A 26,891-nucleotide genomic window follows, 5' to 3' on the forward strand; every position below is an offset into this window, starting at 1 on the left:
TTATATTAGCTTACTGCAATGGCTAACACACAACAACATTGATTCCAAGTAATCGGTAGCGATAGCACAGCTCGACAGATATATTAAATAGCATCCCAAATTGGGTCCTTATCTTTGTTGATCTTTCATCAGAATGTTGTAAAGGGGTCCATTGTCCAGTACAGTCTTTGTTTGGGATCCAGAACGAACTATTTCCCTCTTGAATTAGCAAGCACACTGGCCGTGCGGCGCTAACCTCTCCTTCTTCAAACAATTCTTCCAAAGCATCACGTCTAAAGTCCCTAATAAATTTCAATAATATAATTAAACTACATTGAAAAAACATACTTTAGGATGATATTGTGACATGTATCAAGTCAATTCGAAGCCGGAGACTATATTCACTTATAACGACAGTTATCCAGGAAACAATACAAAGTCCAACTTCGCGCCTGGGAGAAAAAAAATTATGGCGGTCCTCTCACTCCAAGAGGCTGTATTCAAGCCCTGAACGAGATATTCAAGTCCTTTCTGCTCTCACTTCCGCATGACACCCAGGGGAAGGCGTATGACGTGTTTCTATTGTCCCAAGTGACATGCCCTTTTATAGACAAGGTCTTGAAGAGAGACATCGATTTTGGAAATCTCAATTCCGGATAGGAAATGGGCTGTAAAAATAGTTCTGTTCTACTTAGAGAAATAATTCAAACGTTTTTAGAAACTAGAGACTGTTTTCTATCCAATAGTAGTAATAATATGCATATTGTAAGAGCAAAAATTGATTAAGAGGCCGTTTGAAAATGGGCACATATTTTCCAGTTTTTCAATACGCCCCCTGCAGCCATAAGAAGTTTTAAGATCCTCAAAAGGTTCTACAGCTGCAACATCGAGAGCATCCTGACCGGTTGCATCACTGCCTGGTACGGCAATTGCTCAGCCTCTGACCGCAAGGCACTTCAGAGGGTAGTGCGTACGGCCCAATACATCACTGGGGCAAAGCTGCCTGCCATCCAGGACCTCTACACCATGCGGTGTCAGAGGAAGGCCCTAAAAATTGCCAAAGACCCCAGCTACCCCAGTCATAGACTGTTCTCTCTACTACCGCATGGCAAGCGTTACCGGAGTGCCAAGTCTAGGACAAAAAGGCTTCTCAACAGTTTTTACCCCCAAGCCATAATACTTCTGAACAGGTAACCAATGGTTACCCGGGCAATTTACATTGTGTTCCCCCCCCCCCAACCCCTCTTTTACGCTGCTGCTACTCTCTGTTTATCTTATATGCATATTCACTTTAACCATACATCCATGTACATACTACCTCAATTGGCCCGACCAACCAGTGCTCCCGCACATTGGCTAACTGGGCTATCTGCATTGTGTCCCACCTCCCGCCAACCCCTCCTTTTACGCTACTGCTACTCTCTGTTCATCATATATGCATAGTCACTTTAACCATACCTACATGTACATACTACCCCAATAAGCCTGATTAACCGGTGTCTGTATATAGCCTTGCTACTCTTATTTTAAAATGTATTTTTACTGTTGTTTTATTTCTTTACTTACCTACACACACACACACATACCTTTTTTTTGCACTATTTGTTAGAGCCTGTAAGTAAGCATTTCACTGTAAGGTCTACACCTGTTGTATTCGGCGCACGTGACAAATAAACTTTGATTTGATTTGAGCCACCCTCCCACCTTGACCACACATGACGCTCCAGCATACAACAGCTTCACACAGGTAAAAAGAACTCTTCCCAAACACAAACACAGACGTCACATTAAACAGATACTCATGGTCCACTCTATCAACAGCCTTCTCTTGATCTAAAGAGACCAGTCCAAAGTTCACATTAGAACCTCTTAACAAGTCCAACATGTCCCTGATTAAGAACAAGTTGTCCGTGATTGAGCGTCCCGGAACACAATATGTTTGGTCTTTATGTACTATCGAGTCCAGGTGGGTCTTCAGTCTGTTAGAGACCTTGGCAAATAGCTTGTAGTCCGCACAGAGCAATGCCACAGGCCTCCAGTTCTTAAGTTCACACAAGTCCCCTTTTTTGGGCAGAAGAGTCAGAGACGCCCGACGGCAGTTCATCGGCAACTCTCAACCTAGCTCTTACAAGTGCTCCCTTAGTTTTAACCTGGAAAAAAATGCCCAGGTCCCTACGTAATTCAGCTAAATTAGCCTGGAGGCCTACATTGCCTTGCCCCACCATCTCTACCTCCATCTCACTAATACTATGTTCTAGTTCCCCCAATACTCTCCTAGCCTCTGAGGATGAGAGAGCTGTATACTGTTGACAGAAAAGACGAATTTGGATTTTCCCCACATCCCACCATTGACTCAAAAACTCATACTCCTCTCTTCGCTGCCCCCACCTTTCCCAAAAGGTCTGCAAACCTGAGAAAAAAGTGGCATCTTGTAAGAGCTTTACATTAAACTTCCAATAGGATGCCTGCCGGGGCCCTGGTGGAATAAACAGCCAAACCAAGGTTATGTGGTGATCCGAAAAACCCACCAGGAGAATGGTAGCTCCCAACAGCATATTGCTCTGATTCCTGGACATGTAAAAACGATCAAGTTGGGCTGCACTCACCCTAGCCCCAAAAACCTTCACCCATGTATACTGTCTTGTGTTGGGATGTTAAGTTCTCCAAACATCCACTGATTAATTATGCCTCTTAACACTCCCACTGACACTGAATGAGGCTCCTCCCCATTTCTGTCTTTCGTAAAATCCATTGTACAGTTCCAGTCCCCGGCGACCACCAGCATCTCCTCAGGCCCTACCTGTGAGAGTTCCTGTATAAGACACCCAAATAGAACCCCCCTCTCTCTCCCTGTGTTAGGTACATACACATTTATAAAGACAAAACCCATGTTGTTAATTTCTGCTTTTACAACAAGCAACCTACCCCTACACACCTCCTTTGAGGAGCATTTTTTTTACAGACAGACCCAGTACAAAAAGGATTGCCACCCCTGCACTAAAATGTGTCCCATGGCTCAACACACTCGCCCCTTTCCACCAGAGCCCCTAATTGACTTCATTCACCACATCACTATGCGTCTCCTGCAGAAACAACAGCTGTACTTTTTTTAGTTTTACATATTCACCCAACACACTCCTCTTTCCCGCATCTCTGGTGCCATTTATATTGAGCAAGCCTACCCGAAGAGTCTCCATAAGAATTGGGAGAAAAGACAGAAAAGAAAGAAACCAATAGCAAAGCTCAAAAAGCCCCAGTGCCAGAAAGAAACGATACATCTAAACAGTGTCTGAAGGTAGACCCTTACGCACTGTTGTGACCCACTTCCTCAACGTAAACCGTTTCCTGGGTGAAAGGACACCATGCCCCTCATTTTTCATAGCATGTTGTATTGATAGTACAAACTTTCTCAGATCAGAAAAAAAGCCAAAGACGAACTTTTTCCCCCTTGGTCTCATTCAGGAACCTTGTCAGTTCCCTCACCGTGTACTTTGACGCCTCTGCTTGACTGGCTGTCAGCTCCGGACCCATTGAAGAGGAGTCTGAAAAAACCCTTCATCATCCTCTTCCTCAGACTTTCCTCCTCATCTCCATCTCCCATCCTGACCACCTGCCCTTCCTCTCTGGTCTGGGCCTCCCCCCCAGCACCAGGCAAAGGTTCCATGGTGCCTTTGGCCACACCAGCCTCTCCCCTCCCACCTCCTTAATTCCCCCCCTTTTTCCTTTTCCACTTGACACCCTCCTCTTCCCCCGGAACGAAACAACGTGCTTAACGGCATCTGCCTAAAAACCTGCTGACAGTATACGAAAACTGTTAGCAAACTTACCAACATGACTCAGCTTTCATAATTTGATCATCCGTAATAAACGGAGGCAAATTTGCAACTACCACCCTTGTCGAATGGGTAGAAAGAGGCGAAATTGGCACCAACACACCCCTTACATATATTCCACTAGCAATTAGCCTACCAACCAAATGTGCTCTTTTCATGAACACAACCACAGCTTTGTTCATTCTGGAAGCATAATGTATAAATTCAGCTCCTACATGTTCACCGACTGCGAGCAGAACCTCCTCCACTTTTAGTCCATTCTTAGGAACACACCTGAATCCATGCCGTATTGTTCCCATTCCCTTTTTGCCAAGTTTATAATTGTAAATTAATACAAAGTACAAGTGGAAGATGTTTGCGAGCACTGCTCCAGATCACTTGATATTCACCACAAGGGGGAGAGAAAGAGGGGGAAAGGCAGGCAATAGGCAATTTAATTCAAAGTAAATGTAATTAAAATTGCCAACATTATTTAATTACTCCTGTCTATACAGAAAGAAATGTATCATTCAAAATAGTCTAGTTGATTTGGCCCCATTTGATCATTAGCTTCTTAAAAAAAAAGTTTAAATATCAAGTACATAGCCTGCAGTTGGAAGGACCGCAACTTGGGCAACGTGTGCTGCTAATATCAAATCGATGATTGTTGAGTTGTGAATGTCAGTGGAAAGCAGCTAAAATAGGGACAGGCATAACACAATATAAAAAAATACAATCACGGGAAAACATCATTTGGAAAACAAAGGGCTATTGCTGTAAAGAGAAGAAAATGAAAACACAAATCTGTTTTTCAGTTCTCAAAATTATCAACTTGAGCGAATTGTAGCATATCTTATTGGAACGAGTGGTGAGCATCGTCCATGTCTCAGTTGAGTGTGCACATTCACTATTCATCATTGGGTCAGTCAGTGCCACTTGAAACTTTGTGTTTGGACAATCATTTCATCCTCCAGGTTAGAAAGACGTCATATTGTACAATCTGTGTCTCCCTTTCCATAGGCCAAGATTAGATGGTTGCATACAAGCAGTATCACTGCAGCCTAAGTTAATTTAACTCATGGCTGTTTGTAAAAAAAAAAAAGCCTGCAAAAAAGCGTTTTGTGAACAGCGTGCACATTTCTTTGTAGGCACTGCATATTTACAATTGGTGTGTGTGTGTGTGTGTGTTTAGGTGTGTGTGATTGTGCGTGTGAGAGAGTGAGTGAGCATCTGACGGCATCACTGTGCCTTCTTCAGGGTCAGAAGGTAAAGTGACGCTGAAACGTTGGTGTATTACCCAATAAATTACTAGGAGTTTATACATATGGAGTGTGTGACTCTCTTTGTTTTTATAGCTTACAGTTTATTTATCGTTAGTCAGCACATCTACACTAAATAATTTTCTCTGGGTGTGCGCCAGCTCATGCTTTTTATGTAACTAAATTAGTAAACACAAGATTGTGGCTAATAAAGCTGAGCACATAAAGAAACGATTTAAGGACCATGGACAGCTATGCGAGCCATTACTAAGAAAAGTGCTCACCTTGATGCAGCACTGGTGGGTGGAAAGCTCTTCTCGCTGTGCCCACGCCCAGCACTGTGTTGCTTTGTGGGCTAGTACGCCTACATGTTTGACATTAGCAGGAACATGCCTGCAAGCTGAGGGTGAGAGAATGCCATGTTATTAACTTCTTCTGGCTGCAAGCCCGAGGCTGGCCAAAATATGACAACAGCCACTTCAAGTGCAGGGCGCGAAATTCAAAATATATTTTTTTGAAATATTTAACTTTCACACATTAACAAGTCCAATACAGCAAATGAAAGGTACACATCTTGTGAATCCAGCCAACATGTCCGATTTTTAAAATGTTTTACAGCGAAAACAGCACGTATATTTATGTTAGCTCACCACCAAATACAAAAAAGGACAGACATTTTTCACAGCACAGGTAGCATGCACAAAGCCAACCTAACTAAACAAGAACCAACCAAACTAACCAACAAACAACTTCATCAGATGACAGTCTTATAACATGTTATTCAATAAATCTATGTTTTGTTTGAAAAATGTGCATATTTCAGGTATAAATCATAGTTTACATTGCAGCTACCATCAGAAATTGCACCAAAAGCAGCCAGAATAATTACAGACACCAACGTCAAATACCTAAATACTCATCATAAAACATTTCTGAAAAATACATAGTGTACAGCAAATTAAAGACAGGCATCTTGTGATTCCAGCCAATATTTCCGATTTCTTAAGTGTTTTACAGCGAAAACACAATATAGCATTATATTAGCTTACTACAATAGCCAGAAACACAAGCCATTTCCCAGTAGCAAAAGTTAGCGATCGTAACAAACCAGCAAAAGATATATAATTTTTGACTAACCTTGATAAGCTTCATCAGATGACAGTCCTATAACATCAGGTTATACATACACTTATGTTTTGTTCGAAAATGTGCATATTTAGAGCTGAAATCAGTGGTTATACATTGTGCTAACGTAGCATCTTTTTCCCACAACGTCCGGATATTTTTCTGACACTTTTTCTGACAGACATATTCTGACCAAATAGCTATTCATAAACATAACTAAAAAATACCTGTTGTATAGGAAATGATAGATACACTAGTTCTTAATGCAATCGTCGTGTTAGAATTCTAAAAATAACTTCATTACGACATCCAGCTTAGGTATAGCGAGAGAGTACCCAAACTCTGTGCGCAAATGACTAGTTCACATGTACGACAGATATATGAAATAGCATCATAAAATGGGTCCTACTTTTGCTGATCTTTCATCAGAATGTTGTACAAGGGGTCCTTTGTCGGGAACAATCGTTGTTTGGATTTAGAACGGCCTTTTTCCCTCTCGATTTAGCAAGCACACTTGCCAAGTGGCGCGAATCTCTCCATGTCAACAAACGGAAGAGAACGGAACATGGCAAAACTCCCGAAAAAATTTCAATAATCTGATTAAACTATATTGAAAAAACATACTTTACGATGATATTGTCACACGTATCAAATAAAATCAAAACCGGAGATATTAGTCGTCCATAACGGCAGGTTATCAGAAGGCAAATCCAGGTCCCTGGTGGTGACACGTCATGCCAAGAGCTATAATTCGAGGCCAGATCAAGTTACACACTCCATTTCTTCTCTCACTCCTTGTCGACATCTACTGGAAGACGTATGAAGTGCATCTAAACTTTTAAATATCAAGGACTTTAATAGGCAGCCCCTAGCCTGTCTAGGATCAGCGTGGCGCTAGCGGCACACCCCCCCCCCCCCCACTGAAAAACCAGTGCCGCGAAATTCAAAAAAAATATATTTTTAAAATATTTAACTTTCACACATTAAAGTCCAATACAGCTAATGAAAGACACAGATCTTGTGAATCCAGTCAACATTTCCGATTTTTAAAATGTTTTACAGGGAAGACACAATATGTAAAGATGTACATCTATTACCTAAAAACACATTAGCATAATCCACCATCTTTTATTTGTCCACCAACACCAGTAGCCATCACCAATTCGGCTAAACTAAGATATTTATAGCCCCTAACCAACAAAAAAACTCATTAGATGACAGTCTGATAACATATTTATGGTATGGGATAGGTTTTGTTAGAAAAAAGTGCATATTTCAGGTAGATGGCATAGGTTACAATTGCACCCACCGTCACAAATGGAATAGAAAAACTACTTAGAGCAACGTGTTTACCTGCTTACTAATCATCAAGCATTTCGTAAAAATACACAGCATACACGAATCGAAAGACACAGATCCTGTGAATACAGACAATATTTCAGATTTTCTAAGTGTCTTACAGCGAAAACACAATAAATCGTTATATTAGCATAGCACATAGCACATAGCAGCCCAGCATTGATTCTAGCCAAAGTGAGCGATAAAAGTCAACATCGCCAAAAGATATTAATTTTTTCACTAACCTTCTCAGAATTCTTCCGATGACACTCCTGTAACATCATATTACACAATCCATATAGAGTTTGATCGCAAATGTTTATATTTAGCCACCAAAATCATGGTTAGACAATGTGAAATGTAGACAAGCTGGTCAGAAAATGTCCTTGCGCCACTTAGACAGTGATCTACTCTTATACATAAATACTCATAAACGTGACTAAAAAATATAGGGTGGACAGGGATTGATAGACAATTTAATTCTTAATACAATTGCGGAATTACATTTTTTAATTTATCCTTACTTTTCAATACAGTTTGCGCCAAGCGAAGCTACGTCAAAAAACATGGCGTCCTAAGCCACTAAAATGTTTCGACAGAAACACGATTTATCATAATAAAAATGTCCTACCTTGAGCTGTTCTTCCATCAGTATCTTGGGCAAAGGATCCTTTCTTGGGAGTAATCGTCTTTTGGTGGAAAGCTGTCCTCTTGCCATGTGGAAATGCCAACTGCGTTCGGGATGAACTGAAAAGCGTGTCCAGCTATTCACATCGTTTCAAAATAAATGTCCCAAAATCGCACTAAACGGATATAAATTGCTATAAAACGCTTTAAATTAACTACCTTATGATGTTTTTAACTCCTATAACGAGTGAAAAGATGACCGGAGAAATATAACAGGCTAAACTAACGCTTGGAACAGGAGCGGGTCGGTGTCCAGCACGCGCGTTACGCAGCAAGGAAAGACTTGCTAGCTACAGGGTTTTTTAATTTATAGGGCCTGTGAACGCGCAATCGACCCCATTGGAATCGTCATCACGTAAAGGCATCCAGGGGAAGACGTAAGAAGTGTCCGTATAGTCATAGCAATGACAGTGCCCTTTTAACTGACTTCAGAACAGTGGCCAACATTTCTCAAATCTGACTCCATGTCAGGGAAATTGCTGTAGAATGGGCTCTGTTCCACTTAGAGACAAAATTTCAACTCCTATAGAAACTATAGACTGATTTCTATCCAATAATAATAATAATATGCATATTGTACGATCAAGGATTTTGTGGGAAGCCGTTTCAAAAATTACCCAATTAGCATAAATAGTCTAAACAGCGCCCCCATCCCCAACAGGCTAGAAGAGAGCATCGATTTCAGATTTTCCACTTCCTGTCAGGAAGTTTGCTGCAAAAGGAGTTCTGTTTTACTCACAGATATAATTCAAACGGTTTTAGAAACTAGAGTGTTTTCTATCCAATAGTAATAATAATATGCATATTGTACGAGCAAGAATTGAGTACGAGGCCGTTTGAAATGGGCACCTTTTATCCGGCTACTCAATACTGCCCCTGCAGCCCAAACAGGTTAATGTGATATTGTTCCCATTGACCGTTCTCAAAGTTTAGATTTTTAAACTAATAAAAATTATCTTAGTCATACAGTATATACAGTATCTTAATATCCTGTGTTTTGTCTCTCCTCTACCCCCCATTTCATTGTGGGATATCATAGTTTGGAAGGCAAATGGCTGCTGTAAAGAGAAGACAATAAAAATTGTAAAATCTGTATTTTGGTTATCAAAATTCTCAACTTGAGTGAACAGTATCTTATCTTATTGGCACCAGCGGAGAGCATCATCCATAACCCTGATGAGTGTGCTGTGCACATATGTGCCTCATTTCAGGAAACTAGGCATATGTTGCGGGTCACTACTTTTTATCAAAATGTGTTTTTTTGGCAGAAATGCCTTCTGGAACATGTACACTTGCATATACCTTAATAACAAAATGTTATGCCATCTGTAGATACAAATAAAATGGTTAAATTATGAGCCTAGTTGGTTTAGCCACAGAAAAAGTAACAAACCTTCCCGCTAGCCATAATTGGCTGAGATAATGAGTGTGTTGGACATGCCGAAAGATGGGTTTCTGGAGCACCGAGTTTTGAAATCAGTGGAATTAGAGTATGATAGCTAAGGAGATGGAGAAAACCCCTGTTTCCGGATTACATCTTCAATCAAACTAAGGGCAACCATGGCATCCGTGACAGAGAAGGAGAAGCATCCATCCATGATGTGTACAGGTAAGAAAGTCTAAATAGTTACATTTTCAGATATCACACGTTTCTAATTTTGACAGAAAGTCATTTTAATTTCAAGTTAAAGTGTACAGTTAGCCAGCTGGCTTGCTAGCTAACATTACTTGTATGATCTGTGTAGTAATATTATTTGTATCTCAGAGCCATTTGCTTTGCTAGTTCTAGCCTAAAGTTAGCTAGCTAACATTAAACCTGGTTGGTTAGCTACCTGCAGATGAATGCAGTGAAGTAATGTCATGAGTTGGAATTATGGTTCATTGTTTACCTAGCTAGATAGCTACATACAATAACACAAGACTCTACTATGCAAGTAAACATTTCAATAGAATGTTACTGCAACAACTGTTGATTGATGTAGCTGGTAAATTCGCTCTGGCTATCTACTCCGATTTCAGACCACTCTCGTCTTAGTGTGCCAGAGTGCAAAATAACTGACGAATTTACTAATGCTCAACACCCGTTGAATATGGCCGGTGCCAGTAAACGTTGGCCAAAAAGCGTAAATTGTTGTCAGCAGCACCGTTGCAGTCACCAACGCTCTGGATAACATAAAAACAGCCTAACCATCTCTGCTAGGGCGAGTAAAATGGTCAGTGAGCTGTTTTCTCATTTGTGTCTAGAGGTAGCTAGCAAGCTAGCCAATGTTAGCCAGATCACTTGGGTGCTTGACTGCTATTGTTAGGACAGAATGCTTGGATCAACCCTTAAATAGATAAGTGGGGCTTAAGGTTAAGAGGGTCTGAACGATGCTGAATGAGTGAAGACAAAGAGGAGCTCTCCAGTAGGTACCAAAACATTCAAAGCCATTTTCTCAAAAATGTGGTTACAAAGGCCAGGCTTAGAACTTGTGCTAATGTTATTTGGTTGTGTTTATGAAGGTCTTAGGAAACATTAGAATATCAATTGTCAATATTGGAAAGAACAAAACAGACTTTTCAAGTGTTTAAGTTACTGTAGGCTATATGTAAAACCGAAAAAGAACTAAAAACATAATTTTTATTTGTGGAGTGCCTTTGTTACAACTATGAATTGTGCATTGAAACACAACAAAATACACAAACCGCAAGACACGCGGTCAATTATTATTTGACCCTCAGGTCATCTATGAAGTTTTTAACATCTTGAAGAACAATTTGGCCTTAAATGGCCATGTACTCTTAGAATATCCACCTGGCAAAGCCAGAAGAGGACTGGACACCTCTCAGAGCCTGGTTCAGCTCTAGATTTCTTCCTAGGTTCCTGCCTTTCCAGGGTGTTTTTCCGAGCCCTTTTTACATCTGTAGATGCCACCATGCTTCTACATCTGCATTGCTTGCTGTTTGGGGTTTTAGGCTGGGATTCTGTATAGCACTTTGTGACATCTACAGATGTAAAAAGGGCTTTCTAAATACGATTGATTGAATGAAGAAAATATCAGTAGCCTAAATATCAGTATAGGCGTCAAGCATGCTTGTGAATAGGGAAAATCAACAAAAAGCAATAATGGCATTACAATGAATATAAGTGTTGATATGACAGCGGTCAAAAATAGTATATTACTGTCAGTTATTGGACACATTATTTGTGGTCTCGCTCGTGCTTGCAGTATGGTGTGCGTCTTCACACAATCATTTATTTCATTATGCTGTTATCCCTTGTCCTAACAGTCACCACAAATCTTTGTCACTTTCACTTGATTTCAACACTTCCAACAAACAAGTCACCTGCAGCTGAAACAGGTGTCCAGTTTCTGTTCAGATTGCATCTGCCGACCTTGCAGCTTCTCCATCCTGGTAGCTGTGCGCAGTTTGGCTCGCGCAATAGCTCACGTGGAATCTTTGCTGCAGCCTTGGCCCTCATATGTCTCTCATGTAGCCCGTGTGCCAGACTCATGATGAAGTCTCTTCTGCTTATGGGTGTTGTTCATGCACTGCTTGAAAAACACATGCGTTGATAGCAGCCAAGTCAAGCATGTTGTAGAACACAGCAACAGGCCAGCTACGAGTTCCTCATTTCACCTAGCACAGACATTATCCGACACTCGCTCACCTGCTGTCCGATATGGATCCTTTCCCAGATATGGAAAGCCGTTCAGCATGAATCAGAATAACAGAGATGTCATGATCCATTTCTTCCCCGCCATTTGAGTAATTTTCATTCAGATCTTGTAACAATACTAGCGCAGCACGTGCATCCATTCGTCTTGGTCTTGCCATTGTAAATGATGCACGCTCTCACTGTGTAGCCTACTCCGTTTAGGCCTAAAGTAGACAAATACATCTGCTTAGATTCGGTGGACTGATATAGGCTACACCGTTTTGAGATTATAATTAGAATAAATTAATACAATAGATGGGCCCATCCTGTTCTTCATTCACAATTGATGATTACATAATTATGCATTGTTCGCTTCCCCTCACTCATCAACTCACCCATTCTCTCCTTTTCTCCCCATCATACTATACTTAATTTATTTAATCTGGTGTTACAGTATATGTGTGAAATTAGTTTCAGTATAGTTTAGGTTCAGTTTCGAGGCAATTATCGGGGTGATGATCAACTGGGAATGTCACATTCAACTATGGGAGAAGGAGCGGAGCAGGCTGGGGAAAATCATTCAAGCAATTACATCCCCTTCTAAAACTGGTTATAACTACAATTCTGTTTGTGATATTTAGATTCTAACAACAACAGTGTTATATAGACTTATTTCGAAAAAGTCAAGGACGAGGGGGACATTACTTACAAAATGGCAGAGTAATTGAACATTTACATTTGTTATGAGACATAAAAGAATCCCCTTCAAAATCTGTCAGTTTAAGCTAGAGATATACTTTTTTTGTGGGGGGGAGTATCACACTTCCTATCTGCAGTGAAAGGTGGAAGAGCTAGAGCGATTTTTGTCAGATCATGAGACATCACAGAAATTGGTCTTCTCACGAAATCTGTAGCCTCCGAACAGTTTGACCTACAGACTCTGTTTTGCTCTATGACCCCCACAAGTGTCAGGAGACTTGTCTGAAGTTGGTACCGTTGATGGGCCACCGTCCTTTTGGTAGCATCGGAACCGTTTGGGCTACAAACTAATGGGACCCCACTGTGGAAAGGAGCGATTCTCAGGAACACAACGTTGTTCTCCGTTTTGCTACAACCCCCACAAGTGTCACCAGAATACAGGTTAAAAACAAAATACGGTTAAAAAAAACAAATGGAAATATGCAGGTCATTTTGTTCCTACCCCCTCCAAAAAAAAGGAGGATAAATGTGTAAAAATTAAATATATTTCTAGTTTATTTTTATTTTTATCTCCTACATTTAGGACATACACTTCAAAACCGTGTTTCTTATTAAACCGTCCTTTTTTCAATGTATGAATGTGTTATCCATTGCGTTTCTATGGGCTTTAGTAGTAAAGGCAAAAATAAATATTGTTTTTAGACCTAAATGTGTCATAAAATTCAAAGTCAAATAGCCGAATGATCCATAGTATGACCATCTACAAACAATTCAACATGTCAGTTGAGTACCCCCCCACACACACAACGTGGTCATACTATGGATCATTCGACTATTTGACTTAGAATTTTATGACAAATTTAGGTCTAAAAACAATATTCTAAGGAATTCTAAGGAATTAATAACCTCTCTCCTCCCCTTTATCTACACTGATTGAAGTGGATTTAACAAGTGACTTCAATAAGGGATCATAACTTTCACCTGGATTCACCTGGTCAGTCTATGTCATGGAAAGAGCAGGTGTTCTTAATGTTTTGTCCATGGTGTATACCACACATTATGCTACTTTCTTTCTTGCCAACAGACTGCATAGCGGCCTCAAGGAGCAGACGAAGCTTGTATTTTCAGCTCTCTCAATGTCAGCACTGAGGGAACTGCAGCGCAGTCGGCAAAAGCGAGCCAACTAGTCTTTACTCGAGCATACATTAGAGCGCAGCACCTCAGCATTAAAAAAACATTACACCTCCATGGTTACGTCTAAATTAAAGTGCATAAACTGCACCCCTATAGTGTTCTTGCAACATCATTCTCAAAGATATTGCGGTTCTCATATGTTGGGCTTTTCTCCAGGGCGCATGCGGTGAGCCTTAGAAATACAACAGTTTAAAGTCCATTGCACTGCAATGTGCTCTGCATATAGCTTTGGTGGGCTTCCTACCGTAAATATTCTAATCGGCAAAAAATATGAAATATTCTGGATGTTATTAGGCCTTAGGTATAGATGCTGAAGTGCAACGGTCCGAATACAGCATGGGATGCTGCAACTGACTGCATCACCACTACTCAACACGACGGAGTCAACCAGCCGCTTCACACATCATGATCAGTAGCCTGTCAGCATCGTATCAGCATCGTATGAACAGATATTACAGTCTTTATCTTCAAGGTTAGTCAAATAATGGCTGAATCGACAAGCAGTTCTACGCGCCCTCCACGCACACACACGCCAAATCGAATGGTCCATTCATCACATCACACAAAAATTAGCTTTTTGTCCGATGACGTCAGATGAAGCTTTCAGGCTATGCCCTCGTTCAAGTGCTATTGGTTGCTTGTAGTAAGATAATAAGGCAAAGTGGGATAGAGCAGCAAAGGAACACTGATTTGAAATAGTCTATAAGGTTACCAATAGGCTTCAGCTAGAACAGTAACACACTGTGGGCAAGGTGTCGGTGCCATTTAGGAATCAATTCAATTAAACAAATAAACAAATATAACTTACTTGTCACCAAAGATGCTGATGTTAGCAGATCTGATTCAAACAACGACAGTTCCCTCTTCAGCTCCTTGCCCTCGAAAACTGCATCGAAAATAGGCTACATCCGCAATTCTCAAGCAATTTGTCAGACTCCGTGGTGATACTTTCACACAGTTTATCCGGTCCCCACATTGTAAACGATGTAGCGTTTAATCCATCAATTAGTATCAATCGGTTGATTGTTAGGACTTGCACAACGACGATAGAGTCAATTTATCCATCCCCCATTCAAATGTATCAAGATGCAAATATACGAAGGCACCCACAAGTGCCACCGTTGAAACTAATGGTTAAATGCAGAGCGATACCCGCTGTGCGGTTAACAAGGCAACAATGCTATATGTGTCACAGTCCGGTGCCATTTCGTTTACCAGTGAGGAATTTATGAGAAATCTGAACTCTTCCCAGATCCATCCTTCATGTTTTAATTTTCAATAAAACAAACAACCAACCTCTTCAGAGCCAGACTACTAACGACACAGTCTCACGCAGCCGTGGACCCGCAGATTGATACCATCCTGAAACCTCGTCATAATCTACGGCTCATCCACATATTGAGCAAACATGAAGTGGCTGATGGTTGTCATTCCGGTGTCACACTTTTAGCTAGAACTTTTTTGTCCCTCTTCAGTCCCTTGCTACTCTGCAACCCCCCAGGAATCTGATTAGATTTCAACGCACAACCCAGTGCGGGTTTCAATATTCTTATTTCTCTTTGCCTCCGTATTGATTGTCGTTGGATTGGATCTCGGAGATGCTAGCATATGAATTCGTCAGGTGGAGGAGTCGAAGAAAGATACAGTCGTCAGGTTTATCTTTGTCTTCTGATAGATTCCTCTATCGATTTTCATAGGCTACTGTATGTTTGATGTAGGAACTACTACTGCGCGTCAGGTGGGACATCCAGCAGGTCTTCTTATAGAAGGAGCCTATAAAGACCACATAGATGTGTTAAAGCCTTGTTCACCACGAAAACATCCTTCCTTGATCTGTGACTCTTCAATCAAATGCAAAATTACATAGCATACGCTATAGTATTCTTATAGTTCCAAAGGTTTCGTGTCCCGACTTCTCATCGCATATCGAGAGCCGTTTGTTCCACAAGCTACACCTGTCAGTTTTCATCCACAGCAATCATCGACTCCTCTCTCTGCGCTCTGGCTCTATACACATCTCAGAGACTCCCCAGTACAGCCAATTCACTGATATCTCACAAGAGGGAACGAATATCCACCTGGTGATGATCCTCGGCGCGCGCTCCTCAGCAACTCAAAATGCGCGTTTAAGATGATGGGCAATAGTGACCACAAATCACCAGGCTAAGAATACGTTTACATCCACCAAATTCCAACTTCAAATACGCAATGCATTTGTGAACTCTCATATAAATCATATGCATGCTCAAGTTCTGAGCTAGACACTAGACAGTGGGCAGTGCTGGGAAGTATTTTTTTCTTAATTTGCAGCGAGATGACAGCCTCACACCCACACCGGACTGGCTTCGTCCTTAACTCAGAACAAGACCATCAGTATTCCGCCAGTCAGTGCTGGTGAATTGATGCTGCTATCAGAGACGCGGATGCTGCAGTTAATGCCAGAAATACTCCCTCTAGACTGGCTCAACATATCTTCTTAAAAGCGCATTCATGTGTGGCGTCCCCCTATTTTTTTCCCCACGCACCCGATCTTACTTTGATGGGTGAAATATAATTATCACGTTTCCTGCCATCATCTACCCAATGATTGGTCAATTGCATTATCAGTTGATGTCATAAGGAGCGATGCGTCTGGGGGTAATATGGGTGCGTGTAAGCGCGTTTGTGCTCCAGTACATGTAAGACTTGGGAATTTGTGTGTGTATGTGTGTTAGAGAGCGAGGGAGAGGGAAGGAGGGAGGGAGATGGGACACGACTGCCACCTACCGACTCCCCCTCCCCCTCTATGACACCATCAGAGCCACGGGCTCCTTGAGCAGCCGGGTAGACTACTGGTCCATTTTTGGAAGCAAGAATTTCGCCATCTGAAGGTCCTGCATGGTTATAGCCATATTATTGCATATTATGCACACCGACATGACTCAAGATCGAACGTATTTTAGCCAACATAATTCAGCAAAGTGGAGTCATCAAAACTAACACACTCACAATATTTGAGGCACCTGACCAGCTAGCTACACTTGAATAGACAGTCCATATTTTGGGCCTCAGTGAGTCTACAACTTCATTCACATTGGGATGTGAAACTGTTTGGAAACATTCAATGAACGGGCAACTAAGGTACCGAATGATAAGAAATCATCATTGCAATGACTGTTAACCAGCGCTTTTGTCTAGTTCACTCAATATTATGCACTTCATCATCAGGCAGTGAAAGAGGCCAATGCGTGGTAGAAGCTAATTGCTGTGTCAGGGTGATTTCTCAACACTAGAATGGAATTACAGTCAATACAGTGCAGAACAAACAGGAGGCCTAGATAATTGTCTAACATGTATGGCAATTATGATACAATATTTATTTAATCTAATCAACTGATAATACTGAAAGTAGTCTAGGTCCTCTGGGATTGCTTTATATGACTGTATAAAATATGCATTTGCTATGAGTCCTCAGGTCTCAGACAATTACTCATCAGTTACTCATCATGCGACTGTAGCCCACCGAACTACCTCTGCTACACATAGGACTACTTAAACAAGAAACTGAATATGATAGTTTGACAGTGGCTACAATAAGCAGCATTGAGTGACATACAGTACAGTTGAAGTCGGAAGTTTGCATACTCCTTAGCCAAATACATTTAAACTGAGTTTTTCACAATTCCTGACATTAAATCCTAGTAAAATTTCCCTGTCTTGGGTCAGTTAGGATCACCACTTTATTTTGAGAACGTGAAATGTCAGAATAATAGTAGAGTGAATTATTTATTTCAGCTTTTATTTATTTCATCACGATCCCAGTGGGTCAGAAGTTTACATACACTCAATTAGTATTTGGTAGCATTGCCTTTAAATTGTTTAACTTGGGTCAAACATTTTGGGTAGACCACAAGTTTCCCACAATAAGTTGGGTGAATTTTGGCCCATTCCTCCTGAATATATCCACATAATTTTCCTGCCTCTTAATGCCATCTATTTTGTGAAGTGCACCATGCACTCCTGCAGCAAAGCACCCCCACAACATGATGCTGCCACCCCCATGCTTCACGGTTGGGATGGTGTTCTTTGGCTTGCAAGCCTCCCCCTTTTTCCTCCAAACATAGCGATGGTCATTTTGGCCAAACAGTTTTATTTTTGTTTCATCAGACCAGAGGACATTTCTCCCAAAATTACAATCTTTGTCACCATGTGCAGTTGCAAACTGTAGTCTGGCTTTTTTAGTGGCGGTTTTGGAGCAGTGGCTTCTTCCTTGCTGAGCTGCCTTTCAGGTTATGTCGATACAGGACTTGTTTTACTGTGGGTATAGATACTTTTGTACCTGTTTCCTCCAGCATCTTCACAAGGTCCTTTACGGTTGTTCTGGGATTGATTTGCACTTTTCGCACCAAGGTACGTTCATCTCTAGGAGACAGAACGCGTCTTCTTCCTGAGCGGTATGACGGCTGTGTGGTCCCATGGTGTTTATACTTGCGTACTATTGTTTGTACAGATGAATGTGGTACCTTCAGGCATTTGGAAATCGCTCCCAAGGATGAACCAGACTTGTGGAGGTCTACAATTTATTTTTCTGAGGTCTTGGCTGATATCTTTTGATTTTCCCATGATGTCAAACAAAAAAGCAATGTGTTTGAAGGTAGGCCTTGAAATACATCCACAGGTACACCTCCAATTGACTCAAATGATGTCAATCAGAAACTTCTAAAGCCATGACATCATTTTATGGAATTTTCCAAGCTGCGATAAAGGTATAGTCAACTTCTGACCCAAGGGAATTGTGATACAGTGAATTATACATGAAATAATCTGTCTGTGAACAGTTGTTGGAAAAATGACTTGTGTCATGCACAAAGCAGATGTCCTAACCAACTTTCCAGAACTATAGTTTGTTAACAAGAACATTTTGGAGTGGTTGAAAAACTAGTTTTAATGACTCCAACCTAAGTGTATGTAAACGTCCGACTTCAGCTGTATATACTGACTAGAATTGTGCTGAAACTGGACATTATAATATTGATATAACAATTTCCTTATATGAGAGAGATGAGACATTTCATTTGCAGTGGTTGCAGTCCTTTTGCCTGGTCCTTTTAAAATGCCAGACCAAGGGTCTGTCCAGCTGTCTACGTCTCATCACAGCTCCCTCAACGGTGAAAGTGTTGCATCATTCATCAGTCTTCAATACTGTCATCATGCCTCCAGTTGTTGACCATTCATCTCTCAAAGTGCACTGCTGCCATCCTGCATTCTTTGCCTATGATTGAGACATTTTAATTGTTTGACATTAAAGGTTCTCTCTCTCACCCTCTTTCTCATCCCTCCACACACATATACTGCCCATTCATTCTCTCAGAATGACAGTGCAAATGTAACCTATTACAATTGCACACAGCCACAGCCAGCCACTCTCCACCGAGGCAAAGTAGTAACCTTTTCCAATAATTTCTCCCTTGCCCCCGCACAGGAGATTCATGCTGTTCACATGTATTTTTCAATTCACTTTCATTGAGCACTCTGCAATAATAACAGTCATGTAATAACAGCCATGCCTAATGGTTTGGATTTAAGGCTTTCATTTTACTGCTCTCCTGTGATTCTCTGGTGACCACTTCTAAAAGGGGTCTTGTCTTATTTCTGTGAACTATGTGTCCTTGTACTCTGAAAGGCCTAGACCCGTGCCCTTGTGATCATCATTAGAATCAAATAGAATTCAAATCAAATTGTATTTATCACATACTTTGTAAACAACAGGTGTAGACTAACAGTGAAATGCTTACTTACGGGCCCTTCCCAATGATGCAGAGAGAGAAAAGAGAAAAAAATATTATAATATTGAATAAATACACAATGAGTAACAATAACTTGGCTATATACACGTGGTACCAGTACTGAGTTGATGTGCACGGGTATGAGGTAGGAACTGTATGCACATATAGGTAAGAATAAAGTTGGGGGTAGAAGCTGTTCAGGGTCCTGTTGGTTCCAATGCATCGGTACCACTTGCCGTGCGGTGGCAGAGATAATAATCTATGACTTGGGTGGCTGGAGTCTTCTGTCAATTTTAGGGCCTTCCTCTGACACTGCCTGGTATAAAAGTCTTGGATGGCAGGGAGCTCGGCCCAAGTGATGTACTGGTTCCGTACACACTACCCTCTGTAGCGCCTTGCAGTCGGATACCAGGCAGTTGCCATACCAAGCGGCGAGGCAACCAGTCAAGATGCTCTCAGAGGTGCAGTTGTATAACTTTTTGACGATTTGAGGACCCATGCCGAATCAATTTAGTCTCCTGAGGGGGAAGAGGTGTTGTCGTGCCTTCTTCAAGACTGTGTTTGTATGTATCAGGATACTTTGTTGTGTTGGCGTGTGTTAGGATATTAGGATACTCAGAATGAGTGTAAAGTGTCTACAAAAGTAACATTATAGTTTCAGGTTAGGTGAAATACACAAAGCCAAGATTAACTTTAAGTAGGCTTACTGTTATGTTATTGAATCTTAGTATATGTATTATTGATCAGACTGTACCATGCTAAGAAAAGGGTAAGACAGATACAGTCAGTACAGTAAACACATCAATGACATATAGGCTAATTGAATTACACTAAACATGTGCGTTGGCTGGAAATGTTTATTTTTACCACTGCCGCACATTATTTATTGTCCCTTTTGATAGTCAGCTCAGAAAATACATTGTTATGACAGGGGAGAAGATGATCGCAGTAAGACAGTATTCAGAAAGTGCTTAAGGCGCATAGCCCTCTTCCTCTCCCTGGGACTATTGCGTTGTCAGGCCTTGAATAAAACATGTGTTGGGATGTTAGAATTAGATAATGTAATAATCATGGTGGGGATATCACATATGATTCAGTCAACGATCAAAAGCAATGTGCTACACATTGCTCAGCTTTATCTGCATTGCTCAACATCCTCTTTTGGTGGAAGAAAATTAGACAAAATATGGGGGATGATATTGAGTTCCCATTAAGAGAGATCAAAGTATACAAGCTTCCAGCTGTGTGATTATTGTTACTTGATGCCAGACAGTATAAGCTTCCATTATTATTATTATTATTAGGTCTAGCTGACTCGCTTCACTTAAACATTGCTCAAATTACTGTTGTCGATGATGTCATGTCAGTTTTGACAAAATTGGTTTCATGGTCAGGCGGGACCATAATCTAAGATTAACCTGCACAATAATATGAGGCAAGCCACAGCAAACAGGAAAAGGCTTGGTACAGAAGCACGTACTGGACATGGCTCTAACAGAGTGTGTGCATCTCTTGACTTGCCCCACTTCCACATCTCCCTCCAAAACAACACCCTTGAATGGCTCAAAAAATTGCTGCTGGAGTCGACGTTCTTTGCTCTCATTATTTATGGTGTTGTTTTTGGAGGTTATGCAGTAGCGCCACTTCTCTATTCCTCCTGGGACTCGGAGACAAATAGAATAATGTGGGAAATGAAGAGGCAGCTGTTGAGAGGCAAGAGCCTGAATTTGTGTCTCTCTGAGAGTGCCACTCGTCATTGGCTTCAAATTTGCTCCAGCAGGCCTGGTGGCAGCTGGGATTACAGTGGTGAGGGGCATACCTCTCTCACTCATCTCCTCTCTCTGTTTTTCTCTCTTTGATCTATCATCCTTTGTTTCACTTTGTTTTCACTGCCTTGTCTAACAGTAAATCTAACAGTAAATGTTACGCCACAGTTGTTGAGAAAGGTAGCATTTGACAGCTCCTCTTGTCTGCTACACTAATGCTTTTAGTTCCTCCAACCTAATATTAGCTAGCAGCACAACAAGGACTCTGGTGATACATATTGTATGCACTGTACTTCCCAGAGCGGGGAAAAACACGTTGCCATACAAAATAGTGGAAAACCCAATGAGTAAAATCCCCACAAACAACTCAGCGGCATCTTTGCGATTTATAGGGGTTCAGCAAATTTCAAAGCCTTTATAATTAAGCGCGTCAATGTATTTGTCATCCTGTTAAATCTCCACTTTGATCCACACTTATCTCTCACTGTACTCATTATCCAAGGATTCTTTTGGCCCAAATGATTGAAGAGGCCTCATGATCGAAGAGCAGTAGCACACTCCCAATTCTTAACTCACTGCCAGTAGCCACCCATCGCTGCCTTGATTCCTCTATTCCACCCCTTCATCTGGCCACGTTGAAATCATTTAAAGCCGGGCCCACCCTAATAGCATCCTCCACCTTGCTTCAATTTCACTATATGATAGGTAAAGGAGGGCTTACTGACTGGCAGGGTTATTGGATTTTGGCTGCAGCACAGAACAGTAAGGAGAAAGGAGAAGGGCAGTATAATGTACATGGACGGATGACAGGATGTATGATGATCATGATAACCATAATCACTATCATCACATTCATCCTTATTGTTCATCCTCAGCAGCAGCAGTAGCAGCAGGCCCACAGGCGGAAGCACTACCATTAGTAACAAACAGGAGAATACACATAAAAAACACAGCAATCTCATCTTAGTACAATCACTATGTTGCCCACATAATGTAGGACTGACAACTCCTGATGATATGCAATCACTTGGTACTATCTTGAATGCATGCATGGAGCATGTAAAAGTCTCCATCAAGAATAAGTCTTTCATTATAAGTGGAGTTAAAGAACGGCACTGAACTGAAACAGAGTTTGCACTTATACAATGTGCATGTATTAGGGGACTGGAGTCAACTCCATTTTTAGGGAAGTGTTCACTAATTGGAAGATTACATTTGATACTTCCAATGAGGGAAAGTGCATATCTGTACCCTCTTTTGCACTGCATGAGTGACATTATGTCATCACTAACAGAGAGGCTCTGAAGTGGACTAGGAAGTGGGGGCACACTGTGTAGTCTATTCTATCAAGTGGTTCAAGATGCATGTCCTAAAATGCGTAAATATTGTTATTTGGCCTTGTATAGGTATTTTGAATTAATTGAAATAGAAAACTGGGAAGCTTTCTTCTGTGAGATAAAGAGGAACTACTATGTGACACATTTTTACTATGTGACTAATTTATCAACCATTCAGGCATTTTTATTTTTTATTTAAAATGTTCAAGCCTTATTTTTAAAGTGGGTCCACTTAAAAAATAATGATCCAGCCCATTCTTTTGATTTCCTCAAATGACAAAATATGGAACAAATAAACATATACAAACTGACCAACACAGCAGCAGTTACTCTCATTAAATCTAAACAATACAGTCTCTTATAAAAACAAATGTTCCCTCTAATTGTGAATTCGTCATTTGGCATGATGAGGGGAGGAATAGTTGTTTTGAAATTATAGTGGTATATATTATGGTTTGTCCTCATGGAACCCTGGCTCTAACACTGCCTTTTGCACAGCTCTCATGGATATTGCTCTTCCGTCCTATTTATCACAACTTCTTCAGTCAGAAAAATCTCAATGGCACCAGGCAAGCAATTCTCAAAGGATATATCACCCTGTAATGTGCTCAGATGTTGTGAGTCAAACATAGCCAGCTGTTTCTTCTGCAGGTGAACAAAAAGGATGTTATGCATGAGAAAACACCAGCAATTTTCTACCATTTCTCCTCAGTCTGTAATGGGCACTCATTTTCATTCACCCATTCTATTGTGTGAAGTGTTTTGTTATGTCTGTTACACAAAATTATGCACAAATACTGAATGTAATTGTGTAGACTGGAATTGTTTTTCAATTACGTTTGAATTAAAATATGTAGAGTGCGTATTTGCAGTATTTCAGATAACATAGTTATATTAATACAATAGTAATTCAGTTTTAAGTGTCTACTAAATGGTGAGATCAAATTAGGGTCATGCTACCTGAGGGCTATCCTTTAAGAGAAAAAGGGTGAAATCACTCAGACATTATATTAAGTAAGCAGACCCTTACAAAAAACAGGTCAACTTAGCAGTTTCACCTGTGAAATCAATACATTTTCACAAGTGAAACAGCTGTTATCATATGTTGAACTTACATTTCACATGTGAATTCATAATATATATTTACATGTATTAAATTTAGAGTTCACATGTTAACACCGCCTTTTCACGTGAGGAGAATAACATGTTTTCACCCTCCTATGTGAATTGCAGTATCACATGTGAAAATTGGATATGCAGTTTAACATTTGAAAATCATTCACATGGGAAAATCTCACTTTCACATGTGTACATGTGAAATTGCATTTTCACATGGAAAAAAATCAGGTGAAAATCACATTTGTCGTTTCACATGTAACAAAAAACTCCACTTCAAAATCTCACTTTCACATGTGGAATTGCAGATTGAAATAATATTATTCTCCTCACATGTTGCAGTAGCAATGTTTCCACCGGTGGAATTAGGGTGACCACATCTAAAAAGCCCAAATGCAGGACAAGGGAACGATTTTGCAAGACATTGATGGAACCGTGGACAGAATAATATTTTTGGGAGCAGGTTAATGGATCTTGTTCAAATGGTGACATTGTTCTGCTGTATAAACGTCAATGCCTGTTAAATATCAAGGAAGTTGAGAACACAATTCTAAGTATAGCATACACAAATAATGATAATGAAAGCCAAACATAAACCCAAAAGTATTGATAGCAAAACTAAATATTGCAAGAAAATAATGTAAAACTTTTTTTTGCAAATGGATGTTTTTTTGTTTTTTTAATGATATTTATGAATTAAATAAAATACCTCCCTCTTTCCTATAATAACCTGTCCTTTGCTTTCACTGTCTTTTTTTGCAGTTGCAAGTTTTGTCACATTCATTCCAGCAACATACCACCCTGCATCCCGCTGCTGGTCCCCGGACCGGAGACCAGATGTAGCTGGAAGTGGTGAAATTAAAATGTTATATTTTTTTTACATGAGGGGAAACATGAAACTTCACAAGTGTCCGAAAACCACGTGTTTTTTCATGTGGTTTTGGAACGATAGGGAACACGCTAATGCTCTATACTAGCACATAAACTGAAGCTCTATATCTTGACTTAACATCATGGTATGGTTCTTTAAGCATGGAGTTAAACCTTCTAATCCCCTATCACAGTGGACTTCGAATGGCCTAAACCCAGATCTGGGCCTTTTTTCTCCCTTGGCTGCGTCTCTGACTGTGGTAAAACCAAGCAGCGCTCCAAATAATGGCGTACCTATTCAGTCGTGAGGAGTGGAGGAGCAGATTTGTGGCCTCTGTGAGATGGATGGCGATACCCTTTCTTATCCTCTGTGTAGCAGTGTCTATTCAGACGTGCTGGCAGTGGAGTGAGCAGCCTTCCATCCTCATTGACCCTGCCATGGAACACAAAGAGAGAAACTATTAAAGATACATGGTTCTGAGAAGAACACAGCCTTGCAAAAGAACAGACCTTACAGAAGAGATAATGGTTTGGAAGAGTGCATGTTTGATTCAGCATTTGGTAGGAACATTGGCATTGCCTCATGAGGACATGTGTTGTCGTTGAAGCTGAAAGCTCATGGGAGACAGTGTGCTATGCCATTTAATGAGGGACTGAGAGGTGTGTGTTAGTGTTTGTGCGATGGTTACACTTAAACTTTGCAATACAGTTAGTACAATGTTTACACCTTGAGAAAGTAGCGAAGTTGGGAGTTACTGCAGTATGACAGTCTGTAGAATCATTCTTTACAATACATGTTTCCGTAAAAATGCATTCAGTTTTCTACTGCTGGCATCATAAGAACCCCAAGGATATTCAAGAGTTGGCTTGAAGTGACTAGAATAGAAATATCTCTCCTAATTCAATGTAGAAACAACACTAAGTCATGTGTGGGTCAAATTAGAAGAGTGGGGTTTAGAACATGACAGAGATCGAGTTCCCATTTGAAAAGGTATGGCAAACCACATAGAGACATCACACAGTCTTGATTACTTGCATCCTTCCCAGAGAAAGGTAGTTTGACAGTCTAGTTAAGGAGTCAATGACTGGCAACTGATGGCATTCATAATTATATATTCCCCAGGACCACAGATGATGAGCAAGGTAACATTTCTTAGAGGGATTAGACTAGAGGTGAAGAATGAAATGGGTACCAAATGTGACTTGACATAACCATTAAACACAGTGGAATGGTCATGAAAGTAATTTAACTCGAACTTTACTACAGTAATTATGTTAACTGGGTACATATGTATTTTCACCATTTCAATCAAATTTGATTAATAGAAATTATGAAATTTCACAGTTTTGACCTGCTAATTAGCATGCAACATGCAACAATGGAATTCCATGCAACAATGGAATTCTTTGGAACTGTGAAGTTAGCACCTCTTGATTGCTGAATGTTCGATTGTTTTAGGATGAGTGTACTTGAAATCATAGACTTAATGTAATAGAAAGGAACATTGTTAGGATCCAGCAAATCATTAATTTATTGTTCTAATGATGTGTTCAGCGGAGGGCCCGGGTAATCAATTGTTGGTGAACGTCCTATGGAATGACATGATGTTATTGCCTATGTCACAACAATGTTCTTCACCACCTTGATGGGAGTGCTGTGGCTGTGAGTGTGTAATGGTTATCATTGTCCCTCCTAGATCCTCTGGCCTGCCATATGAAATCATCTTCATTGAGTCCACCTGCCCTTGACCCTGTCCTTCCTCTACACTGGAGAGAGACTGTATTCTCAGCACCGCCTGGCAACTCAAAGTCATTTGGACGCTCACGACACGGTGCACCACACTGGTTGTTTATAAAAGAGATTGACATATAGAATATATACCTCCCTTCGTTTGTCTTCCTTTCACTGATATTACATTTCATAACTCATAATAGTCAATGAACTGCACATTCGTACGCACTATTCAAAAGCTCTGTCATTGCCAATATATTTCCAATATTTTCTTGTGAAAATACTGCATCAAAGAGACAGTGGCCGATAACGTCAACACATCCTACAAAACCCCCCTGTAGTAATAATCATCAGTCAAATAAAAAACACATTACAGCTGTGAAGTTTGCATATGTGGGAGATATTATTGAAGTCTAGGCTGACGGCTCTAGCTCTCCCTGAAATGCCATGGACATTGTCCAGTGCATAGCATGAAATGCAGAGATAGCTTTTAGGCATTTCTCTTTTAGCATCAGTTTAAGAGCTGCATCACTAGCTAAATTGCCAGAGAAAAAAGCTGCTGGCAGAAAGAC

The 26,891-nt window shown here is 40.6% G+C and overlaps 2 protein-coding genes across 8 annotated transcripts in view; one reads left to right on the forward strand and one right to left on the reverse strand.

Moving 5' to 3' along the window:
* LOC129851033 (leucine-rich repeat-containing protein 4C-like) overlaps nt 1-25,010 on the reverse strand; it is a 169,869-nt gene extending 144,859 nt beyond the window's left edge. For 3 of the 6 annotated variants that reach the window (XM_055917199.1, XM_055917196.1, XM_055917197.1), the window contains exon 1: nt 14,542-16,426. The gene's annotated coding sequence lies outside the window, so the exon portion shown is untranslated. Of the gene's footprint in view, nt 1-14,541; nt 16,430-24,881 lie in introns of those variants that run through there. The other 3 variants (XR_008758927.1, XR_008758928.1, XM_055917198.1) reach the window with 3 other exon arrangements.
* LOC129851034 (S-adenosylmethionine mitochondrial carrier protein-like) overlaps nt 1-26,891 on the forward strand; it is a 332,312-nt gene that overhangs the window by 194,185 nt on the left and 111,236 nt on the right. The gene's annotated exons all lie outside the window — the stretch shown is intronic.

Source organism: Salvelinus fontinalis, chromosome 3, assembly GCF_029448725.1.
Source record: "Salvelinus fontinalis isolate EN_2023a chromosome 3, ASM2944872v1, whole genome shotgun sequence".
Taxonomy (NCBI): domain Eukaryota; kingdom Metazoa; phylum Chordata; class Actinopteri; order Salmoniformes; family Salmonidae; genus Salvelinus; species Salvelinus fontinalis.